Here is a 7,319-nt window from a genome sequence, read left to right on the forward strand (position 1 = left end):
GTTTCTTTCAGAGGCAGTCGTCATAGGGAGGTGGTTTTTGCTACGAGTTGGTTCTCTGAATACACACACATAAGCCCTTACATTTCTGATATTACAAATAAACACCGATATCAACCAACATCTCTTTAACGCGAACAAGTTCATTCATAATCGCAAAACTTTTCTCCCTGTTAACGCTGACGTGAGAAAAAAAATTCCCCCTCCCTCCCCCACTCTCAGAAGTTTCTCAAACAAGCAATATGGCGCCGCTCTAGTTATTGTTGTGTGATGGTGGTGTTATTTTCTTCGTAGTTGTAGTAATGCAGTATATTATTTACTAGGATTTACTGTATTACAAATTTTACTATGTTTTACTGTTTAGAAATTAGTAATAAATAATAAAATACCAGCACTGACTATGAATATACCACTAAAGCCATGCACGTGTAATCGTGTCTAATGTTTGAGAGAACGTTGCTGATAACTGACTAGTTGTGAAATGGAGTTTCTGAGCGTGAAATTGATTTTCCATCTTTACTTTTATCCTGAAAAACAATGTGCTTAAAGACTGAAAAGTGATAATTTGTTTCAGTGTGCAGATGCAGAAATGTAGTTTTTGCATTCTACTGAAACTGTATTTTGGAAAATTTATTTTTTTGATTACAGTTTAGAAAACTTTTTTAAAGCTTGTTCATGTAGATGCTTTATCATTTGAATATTATGTACTAATAAATTTGAGCATACCTTACTTAAAAATGATCTTGCATGATTCAATTTTGAATTTTTCGACTAATGTGATGTGGCCAAACAAAAAGACTGTTTTTTGATGTTTTAAAAAATGTACTAATTATATTTCGCGAGCAAAAAATGTAAGTTTTATTAATGAAATAAACATTGAAGTATTTAATGTGTTTATTACTTATTGAATGGAGTAGACAAGACATACAAGCTTAAGGAATCTTTTTTCCACTACTAAAATTATGTGAAAATTTAGATGATCATAGTAGCTTACATTGTTTTTCCTTTTTGGTCTATTTTTCTTTACAAGTATGAGACTAGAACCACATTTTTACATTAAATATTGTGTGCTATTTTGTTAAAACACATATAATCATTTTTATGCATACTTTAATTTTCATTATTATTAGTTTGATGAAGAAAATTTCGAATGTGTTTTTCATAAATTGCTTTTGAAATAGAAATAGATTTGTGAATAAGATTTATGTAATATTAAATGTACTAGTCTTGGGAGTATAAAAAGTGAATTATTTATTTGAAAAAAATTACATTAAGTTGAAACCTCGTATAGTGGTTATTTTCTTAAATGACCACCTCTGATAATGGCACATTTGTCAAGACAATAATTAAATAACAGGACTTAAAAATCATTCATAGTTTTGTCAGGCTACAGGAAACTGACATTATCTCGAATTGTGGAGTTGATTGTTTTAGGAACGTTTTGCTGTATAATCAATTGACTTCGGTATAGTAATTTTTACGTGGGTATGAATTTTGCAGAAGTAATTGAAAGTTTTTACGAGACATTTAAAACCAAAGCTCTTCGGGTCATGAGTCATAAGGGCACTGTTATAGCATTGCTTTCAAATATAGTTAGAGTAATATTTAAACATTATTTTCGGAAGCACTTCCGCAGGGAATCCGGTTGTTCTCTGCGGATGAAAACCCATATAAATAAGGGGCGAATTCAAGTGCAACGCTCTGATAAATTGCAAATGTTAGCTCGCAAGAGGCGTTCCTGCTATCGTCTGCTAAAGTCGAATTCAAGTGCAACGCTTTACCGCTCTGGTAACTGATGACGTCAAAATTGCAATGGGGAGCTGGTTTGCTCTCGTGCCAGGAGAGCTTGTCCGATAAACTACATCAATATCCAATGAGACTGCGTGTCGATGTAAACAAAAAACATCAGTTCCCATAATTTCTCTGAGCTTATGGTCAAGTGTTTACTGCGTTGTAGTGTGGTGTAACAAATTGTTCCAGTCCTGAAAACGAAAGACATGTATATTAACATGTATATTAATATGACATGTATATTAATATACAGACATGTATATTTCTTTTAATGTGTACAACATGTATTTAATGTGTACAACTTTATCCTATAGAAAATTCCCTCCAAAGTAATCTAGAGCAACAGGTGTGTGTAAAATATATTTTACTTTCAGACAAAAATCCTTGCTTTTTCAAATATAAACCACATTTTTTTCCCATTTTCAAATTACAGCATTTGGTTTTAATTCTTCTAATAGTAAGTTTAATTTAAAATTCAAATTTGTATTATATTTTTATTGTTTAATACAGATGCATGATTCTTCAGTGACAGTAGGCATGTTTACCATATGAAAATTAACTAGTTCTTGAATTATATAGTAATTAATAAGCCCATCTATCTAGAAGCAGATAAGCCTGCTGAACACCACTATCCCAGTCTCTCTTTAAATCCAGGTGAAAAAGCTGGCTGCATGAGTGTTTTCTTCATTTTTTCAATGTATAACATGAATACTAAGTTTATATTGTACTAGATTTATATTGTACATCGTTGGGAAAATATAAAAATGAAATTAAAGGTATTTCAATGTAATACAATAAATAAAAAATTATATGAAACCCTGATAATTCTAATGTGATATTAATGTAATATATACATTCAGAGTAAAGGTTAATTTATAAATTATGCTTTGTGTTCTGCTCATTATATTGTGCATTTACAGTACACTTTCTGCTTCTTAAGTGAAAGTTTGGACCCATTCTCATTTGATATCAGTTATGTTCAGATTTATTTATTTCATAAAATTTCAAAAAACAATTTTTGGCTATTAAAAGCTACAAGTGCAGAAACAAAAGCTTTACTGTAACAGTGTCATGCTTCTCTGCTGATAATGAAAGTCGTCTTTTAATAAGATTTCTTTCATTCCATATATTAATTATATCTTTTACCATACTGGTTGCCATCTTTCATTGTGCATTCTTCAATATTTTTTGGTACTTATGTATTAACACAAACACCTGGATCAGTTTGGTAGTCTTTATAAATGAAAAGAGAAAAATACTTATCAGGAGAAGTACGTTGTTTTTGCAGCTTGCTTTTAGCATAACCAAACTATCAATATTTATCTAAGTTGGCAAAATGTTATCAACATATCAAAGGAAAAAACATTTAACAAATTTTAAAATACTAATTTGAATTATTAAATAAAAATTATATGATAGTTTAAAAAAAAATACATTTTCCACAAATTTTTTGTCTAATTTTTTAGCACTTGTGCCAAGTGATCTGTTTTCACTTAAAAAAAAATCAGAGAATTACATAAACTTGATACTGCCTGCCTTGTCTATGTACCAAATTCATCTCATAGTTGTTTCCATTAGAAATTTTTGTACTAAAATGTTCTATTCCTGCAGAACTTTTAACACAGCTTTGTCTTTTGATGGTAAGCTCCACAAGCAGTATTTTAAATCTGAAATTAATCTAAAACAACTATTCGTATCTAAAATCCATTGGAACTTGAAATACAACATAAGAAACACATATGAAAATGGTGACATTGTTTGAATGAAAAATTGTTATGAGCATGTTACCTGAAAAATTTTGATACATAATCATTGCCAGAGTTTGGCACATTTTTGAAAATTTGGTAACTTTTATTAAGGTGGTTTCAATAATATGCAAATATCTTTTATTCTTATGATTGCTTCATTGTATACTTTTTTCCTTTCCCTAGAATGCAACACAATGCCACAAGTTTTCCAGCCAAATGCGGTATGTATTTCAAGTTTCTATACGTTTATATAAATTTTAAGAAAGTAAAATATTGACAAAACTGCATTAAGTTTTCAACTCTTGTTTTGTTTTTCATTAAAAATTTGCTACCATTATGTATAATTCATTTTTTTTAACGTAAATGTTTTTAAGTATTTGTAGGATAAAGGCAAATTACACTTATTCATTCTTTCTTTGATATAATACATGTAGCTCTTTACCTGAAATCAATGTTTGTCAAATTATTATGCATAAATTAGAAGTATGCATGTTTCTCTTAGGTCAGTTATGTTTCAGGAACTATCTTCAATGAATTGTATAGAAAATTGTGGACGAGGTGTTAGGTGTACAGGAACGTGGTATATTATAAACATGTATAGTATCTCATAGTATATAAACTCATAACTTTGATTATGCAGTATGCTTTGTATATTATTTCTGAAAGCATGTATATTTCAATCAAGATTGTTGAGTAAACTTTTCTTGCTTTATGCTATCTCTGAAAGCATGTATATTTCAGTCAAGATTGTTGAGTAAATTGTGCTTATTTTATGCTTTTTTACATTAGAAAATTCCACACCTTTATCACGAGGAAATCTGCAATGGCATTTAGGAATGACAAGTTTGTATCTATTACATAAAATCTAATGTTTTCTGGATTCTTCTTTTCCTTTTCCTCCCAACAGAAAAACTTTAATGGTATAAATCAGCGGTTTTCAACCTTTTGACTGTAGTGTACCATCTAAGCAAAAACTGAAAAACATTAATACTACCACTAATTTTACAATGATTATTTTTCAATTCCTCAATAGAAATATTAAAAACATATATATATATATATATTGCCATTTGCACACTCTTTGTATTAAATATGTACACATAAAAAACTATTAGATTAAAAACTGATGATTACTTAATTATCAAAATTAAATTTAATTAAATTAATTATTCACTTGATTATCAAAATTTCAGTTATAATACTTTAATATTTAATGTCTTTATGTCTGCTCTTATTTCATTTAATGGTAAATTAGGATCCACTTTTTATTTTGATGAGAATTTATATTTCAAATTTAACATGGAAAAAATCATTTTTCACACAAACAGGTTGTGCGAAAAGACAATACAAATTTGATAGCTTTATTTGAAATGCCTTTAAATTTTTTTTTTCGGTTCAGCCAAAAGTTAACAAGTGTGTCATTTTCCAAATCTTCAAGTCAATTTCGATCAAAGGAAATTTCTATTAACTATTCTTTTCTTTATGAGATTTTTGAATTTTGTAATTAAAAATATTTTGTTTCTTTGCATACCACCGGCTGAGAACCGCTGGTATAAATTAATTATAATAGATGTAAATTAATATTTCTCATACAAAAGAGTTATTTCAATTCTTTATTGCGAACATTATATACAGAGTATGTCTTTTATTAACAACAAGATTTTAAGAATTTAAAATAATAATCATTAAATCCTCTTGATCTATAAACAGTCTTAAAAATTATAAAGGGAAAAAAATTGAAAGTTAAAGAAATCAATATTATGAATTGTTCCTTTTAGAGAAGTTTCATTGTTTAATTAATTATAAAAAGTGTTTTACATTATGAAATATAAAAATTAAGAACATTTGAATTTGAATGAATATTTTAAAATTTTCCCTCAGATAGAAGCTCAACTATTCGAAGCAGGAGACCGAAGAGAAAAAAGGAAGAGAGATGATATTACAGCTGCAGAAAAGGGAATAATTGAAACGCAGAAGAATATATTAATGTACTGTGTGAAATATGTGACTTGTATAAGCAATCAGTTGCAAATCAGTCTGCTGTCATAGAAAATCAAAATCTAATTATTCATTTATTAAAAAAATAAATCATGCATTTCAAATATTACCGTGTTTTCATTCTTGTATGTATTTCTGAAGTGTGGGATTCATATTTTAATTGTAAAATTTACTACTTTCTTAATTTTATAAAATTTTGTGATTATAAAAATTATTTAAAAGAAATTCACAGATCCATTATATGACATAAACATTATAATAATTCTAATACCACTATTATAAGTCTCGTGAAAATATTTATGCATTTTACACAGCAATTATCTTTTTCCTGGAGGAAAATGGGAATAAGACCTGTAAGAATCTTTAGTCAATGTATTACAAATTTTAATTTTCAGATATAACACGAAATGAATTAAATTGTTTTTCAATTATGTTAATAAGTTATATTAATGAGATGTGGTATTAAAAATTTCATTTCTTTTTATCATTGAAGAAATAACATTCGATATCCTACAGCTGCATAACAATGGCAGATAAAATTGACATTCTAATTTCGAAGTTCTAAAAATACAGAGATGACAACTGTTAAAGTATGGCTAATGTCTAGTTTACAATAACAATGTTGAGTTGCCTACTAAAAATTAAGTGAATCAAACTGTATTTATTTTCCCCCTTCTCTTTTTTTGGCTGAAAAACAATTTATTATACACTCATGATTTTACTTAAATGTATTTCTTTTAATGGCAAACCCACTGAGGTAAGTATGCAGTAAGTTATTATAGTGAATGCATAATGATGATATAAATCTAAATTCAGTAAATAATCTTTCCCTTACTTTAATGTTTTAAAATCTAGAATTAAAAGAAAAATGTATGTTCTTTAAATAATACAAGAGTACAAGAGTATATGGAGGCATAAATCATAGGCTGTTTATTCTTTACATATTATGCTAATCAGGAATTGGAGCAAAACCCTGCTTAATCGAAGAATACGCTCACAGGAATGGTGGAGGAAAATTGAACTGTCCAATATTTGTTTTGCCCACCCCCAAGAAGACATAAACAGTATAGAGTAAACATAATACATAAACAGTATAGAGTGAAATAATTGTTTTTAGGAAATACATTTAAATATCTTTGACAGAATATGTCAGTTTTAATTTATACTATAATAAATAAGCATGAAGTTCTTATGCTATTAAATGTGTATTGTCACATGGAAATTTTCTGTCTTGTCCCACGGAAGGGGATGAAAGGGAAACATTTGACTTTTTGGAAGAAACTGAATTTCGGTGCAGTAAATCTTATTGCTAAGTTTAAGATAAATTAAGTGCAATGCTAATTTATAGTGACTTACTATTGTAAATCATGACTGGCATACCAACACTAAAATATATATATATATCGAGCCTATTAAGTTATTTCTGGTAGTCAAGAGTTTTTAAAACATAAATGATGGAAACAAGAAATTCAGAGGGAAGAACAATAATGATAAAGGTTGTCAGTATGCATTTGAAACCAGGACTAATAAAATTATTTAGGATTATTATTATCAATTAAAATCATTTAGGGTTGTGCATTTAGTTACAGGTTTAAATATAAACCATGGCTTGTGGGTCCCCAAGAATATATTATGAAAATAATTTTTTTCATAATATATTCTTTATTATCCATGAAGGGGGTTTCACCTTTGCCAGAGGTTCACTGTTGCCCACTTTGGGTTTTTATTATCGAGTTTCAAAATTTAAAGATAATTTATTGTGCAATGCAATTTCAACATGCACTG

General features: G+C 28.3%; 1 long non-coding RNA gene across 1 annotated transcript; it reads left to right on the top strand.

The window, feature by feature from the left end:
- Positions 1–1,683: 1,683 nt before the first annotated feature.
- LOC146999241 (uncharacterized) lies at positions 1,684–5,935 on the top strand. Its single transcript, XR_015042140.1, has 3 exons — positions 1,684–2,134; positions 3,720–3,757; positions 5,418–5,935. It is a non-coding gene; the product is annotated as an uncharacterized LOC146999241 (long non-coding RNA).
- Positions 5,936–7,319: the final 1,384 nt, after the last annotated feature.

This window comes from Stegodyphus dumicola, chromosome 1 (assembly GCF_044657685.1).
Source record: "Stegodyphus dumicola isolate Sdum_Otavi_A_Nest chromosome 1, ASM4465768v1".
Classification (NCBI taxonomy): domain Eukaryota; kingdom Metazoa; phylum Arthropoda; class Arachnida; order Araneae; family Eresidae; genus Stegodyphus; species Stegodyphus dumicola.